Below are 20,071 nucleotides of genomic sequence, written 5' to 3' on the forward strand. Positions count from 1 at the left end.
AACTAGGTTTATCTGGTTATAGTACATATCGTTGCGACCGTAATCAGATTACTACCAATCGTTCTAGAGGTGGGGGTGTTCTCCTCTCAATTAATAATAGATTTCATTCTCGTTTGTTACCTGTACCTACCAGCCCAGTTGAACACGTATTTGTCATTATTAAAATAAACAATAATTATATTATAATAGGTAATTTTTATTTTCCACCTCACACTGATATCGTAATTTACAATGCACACTTTGATATCATTAATAATTTACTTTTAAGTTTTTCATATGTAAAAAACGTATTATTGGTTGGTGACTACAATTTACCTAAACTTTAATGCACGCTACTATTGCTCTATTGGATTTTTTCCAAATATGCTGAACTTAAATAATTTAGAATCAGAATTCTTATCAAAATTATCTTTCCTAAATCTTTCTCAATTTAATAATTTTCATAACAGCACTGGTTCATTATTAGACTTAGTTCTCTCTGATTTAAATAATTTATCTGTAAATAAATCAGTAAATCCTCTTATCCCTTGTGATATTTATCATCCGTGCTTATTCATTTATATCCCCATAGTTATAAGTGAACCAATCGAATATAATTTATGTATGTATAATTTTTCTAAGTGTAATTACGCTGATATAACTTAGCGTCGATAGACTGGAACAAACTATTTAAAGATCTTAGTATTAATGAAGCTGTCGACTTGTTTTATTCTATTATTTATGATATCATTGATATATTTGTACCTAAAATAATTAAACGGCAGTGTCACTACCCTCAATGGTATAGTAAAAAATTAAAAGAAACAATTTTTAAAAAAAAAAATTGCCCATAAAATGTTTAAGAGTTCTGGTTTGGTGAGTGATTACAATTCTTTTTCTAATCTTCGTGGGAGATGTAAGTTTCTCTCGAAAAAATATTATAAAAATTATATAATTCAAATTCAAACTAATTTAAAAATCTGTCCTAATAAATTTTGAAAATTCATAAACAGTAAACGTAAAAATAACTTTTTACCAAATTGTATGCATATATATTCAGATGAATTTAATACTAGTAATGACATTATTAATGCTTTTGCTAATTACTTCTTTAGTGTTTATGACAACTATGATTATGTTAATGATGTTAATATTAATTTAAAGCATCAAATTCCATCCCCAGTTCTTTCTTCTTCGCTCCACTCATGTTCAATTGATTTAATTGAGGTATTTGATTCATTAGGCTCCTTAAGTTCTACCTCTAGTCCTGGTCCCGATTTTATTCCTAACATTTTCCTAAGGAACTGTAAATTTGTGATTTCCTTTCCGTTACATTACTTATTCAATTTATCACTCTCTCTTGGCATTTTTCCTGATTATTGGAAAACTAGTTTTATTCGACCAATTCCTAAGTCTTCTTCTGATTTATCAAATATTGCAAACTACCGTCCAATATCCCTGCTTTTTCTTATACCTAAATTATTTAAATCGATAGTAGCAAATAAGATTTTGCCTGTTTTGAATCATGTAATAATTGATGATCAACATGGTTTTCGACGAAATAAAAGTACAATTACTAACTTACTTAACTTTAGAAATTTTGTATCTGACGCCCTTTCTCGTGGATCAAATGTTGACGTCATATACACCGACTTTGCTAAGGCATTCGATAAAATTAACCATCAAATCCTGCTTTCAAAATTGAAACGAATTGGTATTTGCGGCTCTTTTTTATTCTGGATTATCTCTTTTATTGAAAATCGTCAGCAAATCGTAGTTTACAAAGAATTCTTGTCTATTCCAATACATGTTACATCGGGAGTTCCTCAAGGGTCCCATTTAGTGCCAATACTATTCTTTATTTTTATTAATGACATTCTATTTCAAAATTGCTCTAAAATTATGTTTGCCGATGATATAAAGATTTTCCGTACAGTTAATAATCAAAGTGAAGCTGATTTACTTCAGCTTGATTTAAATTATCTCTATGAGTGGTGTACTTAAAATAATTTTACTCTTAATATTAATAAATGCCAATTAATGACATTTTCCAGAGCTCGAGTAGTTTCTTTTTTTGATTATAATCTCAATGGTGAACCATTAATTCGGATTTTTGGGCCAATTAAAGACCTTGGTATTTATTTTAATCCCAAACTCAAATTTGACTGTCATATTACGAACATAGTTAACAGGTCAAATAAAATCCTTGGTCTTATCTATCGTAATTGTGCTGATTTCGATGATTCAATAGCTTTGAAGTCAGTATATTGCAGCTTGGTTCGTTCTATTTGTGAGTATGGCTCATTAATATGGTCTCCATACCAATCGGGTCATAAACATAAAATTGAAGAAATTCAACACAAGTTCTTACGTTTCCTCTCGCATAAATGTTCCATAATTAGAAAACCCCATTCTTCTTACACTCCACTATTAACGTTTCTTAACATCGAAACAATTGAACAACTTCGTTTGCGATTAGAATTGTATTTTGCCTATAAACTCCTTACAGGACTTATTGACTGTCCTGAGTTTCTATGTCGTTTCTCCTTCCACACCCCATCTCGCAACTCCCGAACTAAAAACACTTTTTTATCTCAACACCAAAGTAACTAATTACGCAAGCAATAATCCTCACAATAGAATTATAAAAACTATAAATAAATTAAATATCGATATGTTTATTTCACCAAACTTTAACTCATTTAAATTGTATTGTAATTTATTTCTTATTAATTCATAGCTTTAAGTATATATATTAATTTATATTGTACATTCATTGTATATTTTTTTTTTCTCTCTTTATCTCTCTCCTTATTGCTTTTTGTTTATAATTATTAACCAGTAATGAACGATTGTTATTATTATTATGTATGTAATTGGGCTTGGTCCGTTTAAAACTTTAATAAAGAAATAAATAAATATGTATATTTTATAATTTATTATTTTGAATGTGCTAGTCCTTTGGTTTAGGAATTTTTCTTCCATAATAATTTGTTTGCAATTGATCCCCGTCATACAAAAGTTATATATACGCCACAATTTTATTTATTTTACTTACAAACTTTACAGATAAGTAAAAGGTATATGACCGCAACTAGAATATTACCTACAATTCGCGTGACCGCAACTGTCATATGTCCTTATCTCAAAAATCGTCTCTGACCGCAACTCGGATGCAGCCAAATATTTAAGTAGTTATTGTTAAATATGTATCATAAAGATATTAGAGATATATATTTTATTATACCTGTTTGTTAATGTTAATATAACAATATATTTAATGAGACCATCGATAATTGATATATCTGGGATATATATTAATGCCAATATTCAACACTTTATCGATGATATATTATATAATACTTCGATTTTAAAATAATCATTGCGGCACGTGTCATTAGTAATTCTGTTTTTTAGTGTTTTTGGATATTTTTAATAAAACAAGGTGATCTAATAAATAATAATAAAAATGTTTGTAATAATAAGAATAATAATAATAATAATAATAGGTAAAACATTTTTTCAACTAAATCTATACACTAAGTTATAATTTTGTAGTCATATTTTATTTCAACATTTTTCCGATAAAAATTGCATTTTACAATTTTTCTTCGAAATATTAAAATATACTAATTTCTGTCAATTCTGGTTGTTTCTATACACAGGCAATCTAAGGTCAAAAAATTTAAAAGCAACCTGTAATATAAAACTGATAAAATAAAAAGTTATACGTAGGTAACACAAAAAACTGTACACGGGTGAAGCCGGGTTATTCAGCTAGTATAATACAAATCTAACCATATGTACTTCAGTTACATGTAAAATATGTAAAAAGTTTTGACTAACAATTTTTTTTTCTTTTTGAAAATCTAAAAATATTTTTAAATAAAATCCACGGTTACTATTCTTTTATTCTGAAATGTATTTCTATAATTTTGATTTAACATTGTTTTCAAATTTACATATATTCACTCGAGTGCAACTACCCAATTTAACCTAACTTCTACATCTTATTCAGAATCTAGATTTATCTAGATTTTTTAATTATATTAATGTTTGAATAATTAAAACGTATTTAAGTACTTTAACAAAAAAACTGTTGTGCCTTTAATGTTACTATTTATTATTAACGTTCAGTATTTTTTTCTAATTTCAAGGCAAAGATTATATTATAGCTATTTAAAAATTATATTAACATAACTTTTCTCTTGACAGTTTTCGTAAAAATGTTGACTTCAACATATAGTTCTTTTAATTCGCTTGAGCGTTGACTGTTGACAGTTAAACAAATACTTATCTACAACTTTGTACATATAACGTTTACACATTCTGAGACAATTATAGATACATACATTTCTTTAATTATGTAATGTTTTACTTACATTGTAAAAATGTCTATAATATTACGAACCGTACTTTTATCATAATTATAAACTATAATTTCTTCGATTTATTTATAATGGAATAACCTCTATATTAAGCTGACAATATTTGAATTTCATCACCGGTTTATATTTTAAGAACTTTTAACATTTCTTTATATCCAGATATTTTCGCTTCGCATATTTCGAAAAAAATAAGTATCTATGTTCCTAAAATAACTATAATATAATTTATTTTTGCCACCTTTAAATGTTGCTGCCGGGAGCCACTGCTGTTTCTGTCTCTCAACTCCCCCCCTCCACTTTTACATGGTACTACACATGCCCATGGGCTGTAGTATAATAATTTTGTAAAATTCGTCAGCTACTCTCCGAAGAAGTGTTTACGCAGACATATGAATTATTATATATTGACATATTGAATACCTATTCAAATATTAAAATAACATACCCTTGTAAAATTCAATATTTTCCTCGTTCTCTTAGAATCTATAATAACTTGACGAGTATGAGATAGTATACAATAACATTGAGATGTCTAAAATAATATTCGAATGTCGAACGTTTTATAACAAAGAGAGGAACGTCCTATGAAATTTCAGCACAAACTGTCATTTCCAATGATTTTGATAGGTATTCCATTTGATTCCTATAGAAAATATTTTTAGGTCATGAGTTAATTATGTTATTGAATATGGGTTATAAGTAAATTAACACGTCATTAATTCGCTTTGATATTTCAGTTAAGTTTGGTACCTATCAAATGCGATTATAAAAACATTTCCTTCCACGCAACGAATATTTGTTTATGGATGTGTAATATAGCTAACACGATCAATTGGATTTCGTCAAAACAAAATTTAAAAAGATTTTATGTGTTTTCGGAATCAATGCGTACATATACATATACTTGTAATATGTTCGCAAAAAAAAAAAAACTTTTTTTCCAACGACACTAAATACTTAACACAAAAATTAAAATTTAGCAAATTCGGTGAATGCATTAGCTTGCAAAAACATCCTATTCGATTATCTTATATGAATAGGAGAGAAGAATTTCGCAAATTTTTAAATTTTAAAGTGCCTGTATTAAACTGTAAATAAAAATTAAACTTTTGGTAAAACTATTATGAGTTATTTATCTTATGTCGTGGCTTATTTTTATAAAAAAGAGAAAAATCATATACATATATATTAATAGTACACTTAATTTATAACATATTTCTTTCATCATTAAACGACTTATAAACCGTGTTCAAGCTATTTGTATTTAAATATTTCAATATATATAGTCACTTGAATCATAATACTTTGTATACTTTGTAATAATCCAGCTTAATAGTTTTTACTGAAAGCATTTATTATAATGATAATAGTAATAAAAATAATAATAATGATAATAAAGAAATTAATCATAATACCATTCAATAAAAAGTAATTTAATGACAAACAAAAGCTAAAACATATTTATAAAATATTCTCAGACCGATTTGTCATTAATATTAAATCTGCTTTCGATTTTATACATTTTTACTGATATTGGTAGAAATACTTTACGTTCAAGATATAATACTAAATGTACACATAAAGGAATATTTGAATAAATGTCTAATGCAGGGGTCGGCAACCTGTAGCCCAAGAAGCAATTTTTTATGGCCCGTACAAAGGTGGTTAATATTTGTGTTTCATTTTTGTTCAATAAAATTTTTCATACAATTTTCAATACTATTCAATTCTTTTTTCTTTATAAATAAAATTTGATCTAATCGTTAATATTTGATGTTTATTCTATATAGTTGTATAGTCAGTTTAATCTATAAAATTGTTATTATTATCTGACCGGAGTCGAAGATAATGATAACTGCACTACTCAGTCATATGATAAATTAAATATACTTCTATATTTTAAAAATTAAAATTTTAAATATATTTAATCTATGGTCATAGTTACTTTGTGTTTGTAGCAATTAGTATTACACCGTGATTACATTCGTACATGTGACTATTTGCGTTTGTAACATTCACCTTGGTTTGTAATAGTTTCATTTTACAAGTAAATCCAAACATTATGGCGACTAAATAAAGAAAAATTTGTGATGGACATCGTTTTTTTAATAACTCTTGGATTGATTTATACTTTATCGTCGAAAACAAAGGTAAGTTTTTATGTTTAATTTGTCAAAAGATTAAATTTTTTCTTAAAAGCAGTTTTTTCCAGTAACATTTCTATTTTTACACTCATATTTCTATGTAAAATAATCAAATATAATAGCAATACAATTATTATTAGTATATATCATATGTAAAACTTTTTTTTTTAATGTAACCCTTGATAAACATTTGAAAAAAATGTGGCCCGCGTGGTTCAAAATGTTGACGACCCCTGGTCTAATGAATAAAACTTAAGTGATTTGTAAACATAAACACTGTTGACTAATTTGAAGTATTTGCACTAAGAGCTAAATATTATAATTTTATTTTTTATTTTTTAATAATTAAATATTTTTTTCAACATAATGATAAATAATATTTATTTATTGCAGTTATGAATATTAAATTGAATATGTACATTTGTACATCTAAAATTATAACGATCGAATTGCGTCAAACGAGGCCTGGATGAACTAACATAGGCGCAACAACAACGCTTAATTAAAAGGAAGTCAGTATACCGTGGATGTTGTTGCTCTTGACCGAATATTTAGGTACATAACTAATTTTCACAGCATTTATTTTATAATATATACATAGAGTCATTTATAATTATCCCTTTAAATTTAGCATGTTAAAATTAGATTTGTTAAACATATATTATCTACAAATTCCAAACGCATTACCGTATTAGAACAAAACATTTTAGTAAATTATTTCGAAATCATTGTTTTATTTGCATATTTTTGAGTTATTTTAGTACCTCATTAATATCCTTAAGAAAAAGAATAAAAAATGCAATGATTTCTTTTGTTTTTAAATATATAGTATACGAACATATCTGTAACCGTTATTTTATTATTTTTATACATAACACTGGTTCAAATAATTACTTCTGGTTTATTGATTATACTCTAAATTACATACAGCATTTGTATGCAGAGTTTATGATTTATAGTTTAAAAATAAATTCTATGCTTTGTTAAATAATTTTATTTTAACTTTTCTTTCTGTACACTAAATTATCTATACCAGTAGTTCCCAACTGATGTTTCGCAAGCGCCCTTTAAATGTGTCGCGATAAATCTATAAATTGTTTTATAAGTATTTATAAGTATGTATTTACCAGCTTATTATTGATATTCGAGATGAAAACTGATCGAACTATTCGTAGATATATATATAATATTATTTATTATAAGTATGCCCGTCGCAGCCGTCTCGATCGATCGATTGTATTAATATAATTCACAATAAATAACCCTCTAATAGAGTAGACTTTAAATAGTATACATACATATAAAATATGGTTCACATGATATATGGAATGGTATGCCACATTGTTAAAAAGGTTGAAAACCACTGGTCTATACATTAAACTATTATCACCTATTAAAACGGTGCGAAACCTTTTTTTTGACTCACGATCCTCAAATTAATTTATTTTGCTGTGATGATCCCGCTTCCTACCAACATTTTGTAATTTTATAATATATACGAGTACTTATTTAATGTACCTATACAAAAAATTGTATTCATATAAATTAAATCGTTAATTTTAGGCAATTTTAATTAAATTAATGAATCCAAAACATAAAAAGAAATAAAAAATTAGAATTTTATAAAATATAAATATAAAATTATATAAAATAATATATATATATATAACATACAACTTTTTCATTTAGTGTTAAATTATTGGTGACCACCAGGTTTATGTCCTACAGTTCTATTGAATCCTTCAAGATTTTTTCTGTTCAATTAGCGGCTAATTAATAGTCTTTATAGCTAGATGTGATAGGGTGTTGTTGTGCTCTTAGCATTGTGCACTTTTTAATTATCACTTTTACATCATTATAATTGTTTTTTATTTGAAAATGTCATTTATCCTTGATAATGTAACCTTGTGGTTAGTAACTATAATTACTGATAACAATACTAAATGGTGCGTTTACAAATTTTTTGGATCTATAATATTAGATATTATAATTTTTTAAATATATAATTTATATGCATTTTTATGCATTCTTTCTGCAATAAATAGTCTTATGATGGATTGAAATAAATAAAAACAGGCCTCTAATCTGTGATATCAGTTCAATAAGTAATCATATCAATATTTTTGTTGAACCTATAAAATTATGTTCGGTTGCACAAACAATTTTATTAAAATGTAATGGTTTGGGAATTAATCTAGGTTATGTGTTAATGAATTACAAAAAAGTGATAAGTTAATCAGTGTTGTCTACTTATAACTGATTTCTAATATACATTGTCTATTTAAATCTTTAATTTTGTAAAAATATAACTAGTTAGTTATTGAATATGGCCAATATAAAAAGAAGTATGAGTATAAATCGTAATCATCATACTATTAGAGTGGATTGAAACGATCACGATACGTCTTAGCCTCAATAGAATTATAACATTTTCGGTGACATATTCTTCGTCAAAATTGTCAAATGTTGTTAATACAATGACATTTTGGTTATATTTAATTATATTTTAATTTGTGGTATAGACAAAATCAATATAAAAAATAATAATAGTATAAAGTAAAACAATAAAAAGATTACCATAAAAAGTAATTAAATATTATTAATATTATTGTTAGTGGTTGTATAAGATAAAATATTATTAGCAGATAAATCATACTAATAAAGTTGTAGAACTCATTTTATTATTTATCGAACCAAAGACCGGTCCACGATTTGTCGGTTCGATAACACCATATTTATTAGATCGATAAAACAAAGGTTTTTTTGAGCAACTGATAAAAATATTATCGATTCCTTACTTTATCCTTTATCCTTTTCTTTTTTCTTGATCCTTTATGCAAACCGGCATGAGTTTTTTCTATAATTTATTGTCTAGTGATACATTAGTGTTGAATATTGATTTGTGACCAATTCGATTTTTTTTTCATGGATTTTTATTGGATCTATTTATTGAAGTGGCTTAATCATATACGAATATAGGATGATTTTTTTTATCGTGAACCAGTTAATATCTCGAGAAGTATTAGGAATTTTAAAATAATTTTTTTTTTTAAACTTTCTAGATTTTACTATTTTACACTGTGTTATAATATTAATAATTTTATTTGATAAAACACTATCAACTTTCAAATTTCAAATGGCAATACCTATTTTCGATAGCGAAAATTTATAAACATACTGAAAAAAATAATTTTAACGTTTACAGAATTTAATTTCAATTATCCGTTTGCGACTTATTACCGTTTAAATATTCGTTCAATTTACTGCTACTGTGCAATTTATCAAACCCAACGGTAAAAACCAGAAGTCAAAACAAAATGATACCTCAATTTAACAATACCTAGAACGGTCATAATCGATAATAACGTAACAAAATAGATAAACAATACTATTGGAAAAAAAAAATGTCCTACCAACACTCCCACCAGAACACCGTGTGTCAGTGAGCGACTAGCTTACAGCAGCGCGGCTGAATCAGGTATAAAGTATAAAAATAACATATTACAATTTACCATCATGGTTATATAATATATCACTGGTTACTGATTCCTGATATACGGACTTATCCCTTATAATTCAACTGAGAACCAAGGTTGCCAGGTCTGGAGAAATTTCCTCTTTTTGGGGATTTTTGGTGTATACTTTAATTTTTGGAGAATATTCTGGGGAATTGAAAGATTCTGAGAAAATTAGTGTTAAAACTGGGGATTTCTAGAATTTTGACCTCCATGTTCAAATTACTAACTTACTGGTGATAGGTAATACAAACTTAAAAATAATTTACAGTTCATTACAGGGGCGTACCCAAGGGGAGGGGGGTTCAGGTCCGAACCCTCCATTGAAATTTTTACATACTCAATGGTTCAATAGTAAATAATATATTGTGTATTTTAATTTCTCATTATCTTCAAAGTTTATAGATTATATAATACACCTATAATGTATAAACCATGTTTAATTTATACTGCTTTTTTTAATATTGTTTATTATTGTTAATTAAATAATGTATTTTTTTATAACATTTAACTACCAAATAAAAATTGATTTCAAATTATAGTACCTACCTATTATAGTAACCTTTGTTTAGAATATGTGTGATGTGTATGTAACAATTATGATTATTACTATAGTTATTTACAGTAATTTGTTGATATTAAATTAAACTATAATTATCATTAGAAAAACAGATAAAATAAAAATGTTGGACCTCCTCCCTAAAAAATCCCTTGGTAGGCCTCTGGTTCATTACCTACAGCTTATGTTCATGTTGTTCATTCGAATGAATAAATAAAAATACAAGTACTAAATTGAATTAAATATTTATTTACTTACTGCATATAAATTAAGTATTAATAATAAAAACACAAATAGTTCTTATAAGAAAATTGTACCTTCAGTCTGAATCCTGTTTAAAAAAAAAAAAACAAAAAATTAACATAGTAGTAATAGTACTTATTAATTATTTTTTAAAAAACTTTAAAAAATAATTAAGATATGTAACTTAATTTAACAAATATCTAAGTAGAAAACATAAGGTTGGTAAGTAGTCAAATAACAAATTCCAAGTTTCTTTTTTTTATTTTGGCAAATTTGTTGATTGTTTCATCAATGGATACAATAATATTTTTAAGCACATGCAACAAAGCCAACCCTGCTAGTCTATGCTGACCTATTCTTGATCTTAACCATGTTTTCAATTTACAAAAATATATTTTTGGCCAATATTTGCAAGTTAAAGATTACGGAAACAAATATTGTCAGTTATTATAATTATTATTTAGGTTAGGGGCTTCTAGCTCTATAAATTACACAAATATACATGCATTTGTGCACAAAAAAAAAGTACCAGATATTATGTTGTAAAAAAAATTGGACGAGTAAAATTATTAAGGACTTATATAGCTCTAATAAATACAAAAATATACAATATGCATAAATGCACCAAAAAATGACTAACTGGAAAACATGTGGTAAAAAAAAGTGTTACTTTAAATTACTTTACATTATCTGATAAATACCTCGGTCATGGTTGTAAATATCTACAACTGTAGCAATCCGTGGAAGATAATACCACTATTCGTTCCATAACCAAAAATGTTATGATATAAGATAAACAAAAATTGATACCCGTGACCTAATTGACATAATATATTATTGAATGTATTATCATACTATAATGATAGACTAGTAATTTATATTCTTAATTATTTATACATTACATTTTTTAAAAAAATCAATGCATTATATTCAAAAAGAATACGATATATGGGGGAGGGGTGGATGCCCCCTTCGCCCACCCCCCTCAAAAACGCCCTTGTGCAATATTACTTATAAAAAACTAAAATTTAATTAATGTGTATGCAGATATATTCTTAACTGTAGTTATTCAATTTTCTTAAACACATTATTCACATTAGGGTGTGCCAAGGTACACCCCGTAGAGCTACCTATGAATACATGTGTATTTATTTAATATAATTTATATTTCTATATTAGATTGATGAGTTATAACTAGTAAATTACAAAATAAATATTTTTTTTAAAACAATATGATGTATCTTAATTACTATAGTAAATGATTATATTAAACAGATAATATTTTTTCATTTTAAAACAAAATAAACTAACAATTCCTATATATTTAGAAAAATAATTCATAAATATGCAGATATAAATCTATATGATATAGTATATACTTGGATTCGGGATATAGAGCTAAGACTAAAGAAGTTAAGGTCTATTCACTCATTTCTTTTTTTATTTTTAACTATACATTTTTACAATTCCCCTCTCATTTAAGGTTTTCTTTTCATTAAAAATAAATAATTACAAATCAATCTATGTATACTAAAAAAAATAATAGAATAGGTAAGTTATTTTGATTACACAAATTAAATGAAATGACAAATAACTTACATCAGACTTGTTCATGCAAGACCCAACTACGTGCCGGACACCGTTTGCAACCGGTCTCCGAGAGGGCACCCCAGAAGTCGAACTTGCGGAACACCACCGTCCTGGACCCCGCCACCGTAACCGGACGCAAGTCTTCGCGACGCCGCGGTAGTTTCGTGGTCGGGCCAACTTGTGATCCGGTCTTATGTGTGTTGTGGTTGCCGGATTCGACACAATTGATTTTGTTGTGCGCCGATCCCTCTGGGAACATAGTCCGCGGCGTTCCTGTGACGTAAACCGACGTCGGGTTGTTCAATTTTGGTATATTATGATGGAGACACCAATTGTGTTGCATTGCTCCCGTCGATTATTTCGAATTTTGGCCGTGTTGGATCGGGAATTGCACTCGGCGTCCAAAAATTAGGAGAGATCAACCAGACTGTCAACATTCAAGCTTGTGAGTTGGGTGGGGTCTGATTTTCGACAAAATCTTCTGATGGTCATTTCTCCGTCGCACGCATTTGTCGCGGTCGCGTGGGTAGAACCACACGGAGTAGGGCTACGGCAGGTATCAACTCTTGCTCATTGTCAGGCAGTGCATTTTATTTTTATATACGTATATACATTGTTTCTTCCACTTGTGTTATATATATATATATATATTTCTTTATCATTGTTTTCGCGAAATCGTTAACAATATTATTGGTAATTATAAAACAGCGCGTCTGCGGCGCATTTTAATAGGTACATATTTTTAATTTGTAAGGGCCCCCTTTTTTTTCTGTGTTTATTATTCTAATGTAATCGGTTATTATAATTATCATAATACATGCGTACTTGTTATAATTGTTGCAGTAATATTTGCATTTACTCTTTCGAAATAATAACAACCCTATTTTTATACGATAAATTGGTGAAGTCTTATGTTGACACTTGCGTCGCATCGACTTAAGCCAGAACAAGACTGGTTTACAATGTTTTGTGCATCGAGGAAGTGAGTATTTTTAATCTGATGCAGGGTTATAGCCAGTGTTGGGAAAGATAACCAATATTTTTATCTAAATTAAAGATAAAGATAATGACTAAAATTTTATCTAAGATAAAGATAAAAGATAATCTACGAACGGTTATACGCAGAAAAATGTTGTTGTACGTTCCATTTCATTATTATCATGGAATAAACGCATTAATCGGGGAAGAATTCAAATGCAAATGTACCAACATTGAAATACAAAAACTCCCATGCATTTCCCTCAAATTAGAACATTATTGTATAATTTAAATTTATGTATTTTTAAATTCAAATAAATAAAAATAAATATAATATAATATAAAATATTTCGCTTACTAGCTGTTTTCAGATTAAATATGTATTATTGACTAAGATTTTTAATTAATATATTAAGTGAATTATAGGTATCTACATATATTATATTATTAATATAACTCCTATATTTTAATTAATTATTATATAATAATTATTGACCGTCACGCTTCATGTTTTGAATTAGAGCGATGATTGTATTGAGTTTACAATGATGTGTGTTTTTTCATGTCAATTTAATGATGTTAATTAAATTTTTTACATACCTGTTTATAGACTGTACCTACTCTTGATAGTATGTATATAAGTATATCGTATGAAAATTAAAAATACTAATATTCCAAAATTATTAGTATCTGTGGTCTTCTTTAATTATTAATTCAAATTGATATCCGTGTAATCTTTCCGTGATAAGACTTAATCATAACTGATAACATGGTTATTACCAAGGTCGTTTATTATATTGATAATGAAATGGATCGTACAAAAAAATTTTTCATGCGAATAACCCACAGACTTCTATACTACACTAGATAAGTAACTACTATATAATTTACATGGCTATGAGTAAATCTGATAAGGTGAACAGACGCTATTTTGTCGGTTGCCAAGAAAATCTATTATTCTATATGCATCAAATACTTATTTCCTTGATATTTCTTTATTAATCAGATTTAAATAATGTGAACATTTAAGGATTAAACCAAATATAATTAAGAAAAAAAGAAAACAATGTTTATCACAAATGTATACATATTAGTTTATTATTAAAACATACACAGTATACAATCACATATTACTAAATAATACTAATTTGGTCAATTGTCACCGTTTACTAACAATAGAAGACGTTTTTGATTTGGCAACATGATGTAGACGTATTTTTAAATATTCCTTACAGATAAGTGTTACTAAATCTAATCTATGATTTTCTAAAAATGAATGATCGGAACATGTCATATTTTGTAAGATATTGAAATTACGAGTATAATCATAATTTATGGTTGAAATTATTATTTTTGCAGATAAACCAGATATATGAGAAATAAAATTGTTAGTTAATTTGATTAAAGAATTTCCAATATATTTAATTAATTTCATAACATTTTTTTGAACTCTTTAATAATCCACCTCCATTTTTTACATCAGTCAATACAGAATAGACATGTTTATGACTATAGTTATGTTCACTTGATTGTTCTATAAGATTGTCTACACATGTTGAACAATCAATTATTTTAAGTAACTTTCTAACAATAAAACCAGTAATATAATAAAGAATATTATCCTTAATAATTCTGGATTGGTCAGTCTCACCTATCAAAAAATCTAAATGATTTGATTCTTCTTCATATTCAATGTTTAATAAATCATCAGAATTTCTTTTTGACCAGCGTACTTTCAACACTACTATTGTGCATTTCAATACAGTTAGCAGCGTAAGATGAAGAGATGGAATTTTTAAAAAACAACTGTTTCATAGATGATTTAAATTCTATTACATTAGGGTTATTATTATTACCAAAACGCTGACGAATTTTAGAGAAAAATATCTCTAAATGGTCCTGAGAAAATTTATAGCTTGAAAAATATTTGTACGAGTGAAAAAACAATTTTCTATTAAATAATAAATAATTAATTGTAAAAGAATATTCAATTTAATGCTGCACAAGACTAAATGTAACGTTCAATGTTTTGCCAACCGACAAAATGGCGGAAACTGATAAGCCAAGCTTCAGTAAATATAGACAGTACCTTATCTAGTTAGTATAGAAGTCTGTGGAATAACCGTTCATGATAATCTTTCAGTTATCTAGAATGAAATAAAAAGATAAAAGATAATTATTTAAAATAACATTCAAGGTTTGACTCTTGGCTATACTTATAAAATAACTATTATTTAATGCCTTAAAATATGACGGAATCAGTGGCGAATTAGGGGGTAGGCTAAAAGGCTTATAGCCTAGGACGGCTTTTTTTTATAGAATTAAGTGTTATTATTGACTTATTAGGTATATTTATTTTAATATATATTTTTTTATATTTTTCATATAAACACGAATAAAAATAATTTTAAAAAGTTATAATAATATATTTATATGTACATTGTATGCTTCGTACATATAGGTTATAGTAAGAATATTACAGTTATTATTACAATTTTAAAATATTTCATTTGTAATAAAATAATTACAGTAAGTTACAAGGTATTATTAATAACTTATTAGTACCTATATAAAAGGCCGTAACTGGAAAAAAATTAAAAAAAATATTATTTTTAGAAGTTTTTCTATTTTAGGGATTTAATATTTTATTTTTTTTGATAAAAAAAATTAAATAAAATTTGAAGAGAAGGGTTTAGACCAAATATTGTTGGTTCCTTAGAAGAGTGATAGGGGGCGGGGGCAAAATGATTAAACCTAGGGGCACCAAAACGCTAAATCCTCCACTGGATGAAATATTCTTATTAATTTAAAAGTAAATAGATTAGTAAATGATTAACAGATGTAGATTATTTTAAATTATACCTACCTATATTTTAATATCTGTACAAGTAGTGATTACTAAGTGGACTTACATTATTCATAATTTTTTAACTAAATTCAATTTGGTTATATAAGTTAACATTAAGTTGTATGAAGATAATATACTAGTATATAAGTATAAAACATTTGGTTGTACTAGAATTTGTATTAAAATGTTTTTTAATGTAATAATTTAAATTTTAAAATACATATAAATGTCACAGTTCACATATTTCAATTATTATTGTAAGACAAATTATGAAAAATGGCTAAATAAAATAATAAAATCTTATTTTAATAAAAAAAAAGAACCACTATGCTTGATTTAACATCTATTATCTATCGACAGAAAAAATGCAAAAAGATAAGTATAAGATAAAGATACTCTGGATTTATCTAAATAAAAGATGAAAGATAATTTGGACGTTATTTAAATTATCTTTTGGATAATTTTATCTAGGTTGTCCCAACACTGATTACAGACTTAGAGTCCGCTGTGCATCGTGCCTACCCGACTTTCCATTTATAATTATAAGGTATTCTGGGATATATTTTTTGTATAGTGTATGATTTGCATTTTAAATTAAAATTATCTTGTGGGTGAATAGACCAAATAATGAATATTAATTTAATACTAAATTATCAAAGTCAATAAACACATTAGTTATCAATAATTTTACTAGAACATGAACAAATTTCCGTAGTGCAAATTTTTGCAGGATTTGGGTAGGTCATACCTAATAAAAAAATATTAACACTTAACATGTCCACTAACCTAGATAAATTAATAAAAATTAAATGAATATTGAACATACTTTACATTATCTATTCTAGGGTACAACATATTTTTAGGGCTATGGATGTTTTAAAAAATTATTAATTTTTACACTTATTTTTAAAATTATGTTAATTTTTAATTAATATTTTATGATATAAAAATCTTTTAATACTGCATAAAAATGACACTTATATTAAAAAAAAAAATTAAATTTGCCAATTTAGGTTAATAAAAACTCCATAGCCCTACTTATGGTATGTACCAATTTATCTTCTTCTATGAGTTCCTATCCGTTCCGGATGTTGGATATCATATTGGCTATGCTATTCCTTATGTACCAACAACTTAATCTAATTATTTAAACATACAATTAAAATTAACTATTAATGTGATCATCAATAATTTTTTACAAATGTAGAGGTATTGTTGAAAGATTAAAATATAATATAATATAGATATACATATGTAATATGTATATTGTATTCCTTTATTCCAATTTTATTTTATTTATTAATATATAGTCATCAGATAGGTACCAGTAGAAAGCAATATGAATTTGCATTAATTGCTGGTCAATTTGGGCCGTCTAGTCATATAGTTCACAGTTATTTTTGATTAATTACACCAATAATACGAATATCCAATGAAATAGAATTAAAATATTTGAAACATGGTAATTATTTGTCAATTATACTATACATAAATCATTTAATAAAAAAAAAAAATTCAAATTTATTAATTTTAGATTGAACTTACCAATAAATTATATAAAAAGTTGTCGGCAAAATATGAAATCTAATTGCCATACATATAATAATACATATTGCTGATTGGATAAAAGTATATTTTTAATTAAATTCAAATATTTTAACCAAAATACAACATTAAAACACTATTAAAAATATAATATGCATTGAAATAATTGGTTTAAACCTTAAATTTATATTTTAAATAATATTTATAATTTAGTATTTACTTAAAACAAATTCTGTGGTTAAACTTTTAAAAAATAATAATTAATTAATAATTTGTATTAGATGTTGGATAATGGAAAACTAACATTAACGATTAACCAATAACCACATGTTTTCAGAAACAGTTAATCGGCATTTATTATCGTTTATCTACTAAATAATACGTAATAAAACCGTATTCTAAGAATCAGTAACCAATGATATATTATGTAATCATGGTGGTAAATTGTAAAGGAGGGTCTGTCTATATCATAGAGTATGATAGAAAATAATAACGACGGTATTGATCGATTTCGTATAGACAGATCCTGTAAAGGAGCGTCTAAAGTTTGGACTCTAAACACAGGAATGCATCTTAAGCATTCTGCGCATGCGCGTAATTTATTCACCACTATCATAATGTTAGACTGTTATCAATGTATTATATCAAATCACTATAATACGATAATAATATTATTATAATCATATGAGTTTTAAATCAAACTATTGAAAATTTGAACATATTACATATGTTATATAAAAAAAAGGGGAAAAGGGAGGAAGAGGAAAATATTGTAAACGTGCTGGCACTGTTGCCTTTGCGATGGGAGTACAATCGGGAGTGACGGAAAGAGAGAGAGTGTAGTTCGCGGACGACCGTTGAGCGAAGAGTGCGTTGTCGTTATATGTATGTCGTTTTGGTGATCTAAGTTTATATGTATATTCTAATGAATAAATGTTTATTAATTTTTATATTACACTAAGAGTTAATTCTTGTGCGTTTTCTTTGTGTAAAGATAGAATTTTCATAATATATATAACATTTCAGAAGTGGGATGCGAAATTACGTTCGTTTTCGCATGGTTTGATATTTGTCGTGTTTGCGTGTGCGACGTGCGTAGTGTTTAGGTTAGAATTGTGTAACCATAAATAAGTTACCACACCTTGGGGTAGAAGTGATAATCGGTGCGTATCGTTATCATCAAAAAAAAAAAAAACGTTGTTTACTGTGTGCTATCAGAGATATATTTTTTTTTCTCGTCGAAAATTACGGAAACGAATGCGAAGAATCTAACGACCGACGAATTATCCCGGACTGATTTTCAAGAGTTCATGCGTGCGATATTAAAACAGAATCGTTTGCGCGAACAGCAAATGGACACAATCGTTACGAAACTAATAGAACAAAATATACCACGGACGGAACTGTTGGAATCGACGATGATTCCGAACTATAAACAAACAGTACCCATGTTTAACGGCGAGTCCGGCGATACTGATCTAGCTACGGAATGGATAAATGCATTAAAAACAGCAGCCGTCTTAAATCAATGGTCAATTTTAGAAGCAGCTCGTTTACACCTTGAAGGTCCGGCTAAACATTGGTATTTGAGCCACATGGCTGAACTGAATACGTATGACAAATTTGTCTCGTCATTCGAATCAATGTTTATGTGTGCGGAAAATAAGACAGAATCGTGGAAGAAAATGAATGAACGTATACAACAGGAAGATGAAACTCTATACACGTATTTTCACGAAAAGGTGCGGCTTTGTCGACGACTGGGACTGTGCCCGGCAGAGGTAAAGAAAATTGTGTGTATAGGGTTACGTTCGAAACAAATGTGCGCTGCATTGTTAAGTAATAGTCATATTACCGAACCTGAACTGTTGGCAGATATTCGAATGTATGCGGAAGTTGATCAAAACCGAAGTGAACTATTCCGGCCGATTACGTCACAGGGCCGACGTGTCATTAACTCTACATCGGAGAAACTCGCAAAAATGATTGCATATGAGCGGAGTCCTAGTACACGTGCGATGTAGACTCATTCGACAACTCGTTCGACAATGAAAACAAACGTAGGTCCGCGATGCTATAACTGTCACTTTACGGGACACATTTCGCATGATTGTACACGACCACGTCAACCCTTAAAGTGTACAAGGTGCAATACGGAAGATCATACTGCGAAATATTGTAAAACTGTTACCTCCGATGTCAGTTTTGTCAGCCAAAGTGCTGCGGGACAGATTATGTTTTACATGAAAGACGTAAATATCAACGGTAATGAACGACCGATA

The 20,071-nt window shown here is 27.4% G+C and overlaps 1 pseudogene; it reads right to left on the bottom strand.

Annotated features, from left to right (window-relative positions):
* Positions 1-1,145: 1,145 nt before the first annotated feature.
* On the bottom strand, positions 1,146-15,331 carry LOC112690959 (annotated as a pseudogene).
* Positions 15,332-20,071: the final 4,740 nt, after the last annotated feature.

This window comes from Sipha flava, unplaced genomic scaffold (assembly GCF_003268045.1).
Source record: "Sipha flava isolate LNK unplaced genomic scaffold, YSA_version1 530_pilon_pilon, whole genome shotgun sequence".
Lineage (NCBI taxonomy): Eukaryota > Metazoa > Arthropoda > Insecta > Hemiptera > Aphididae > Sipha > Sipha flava.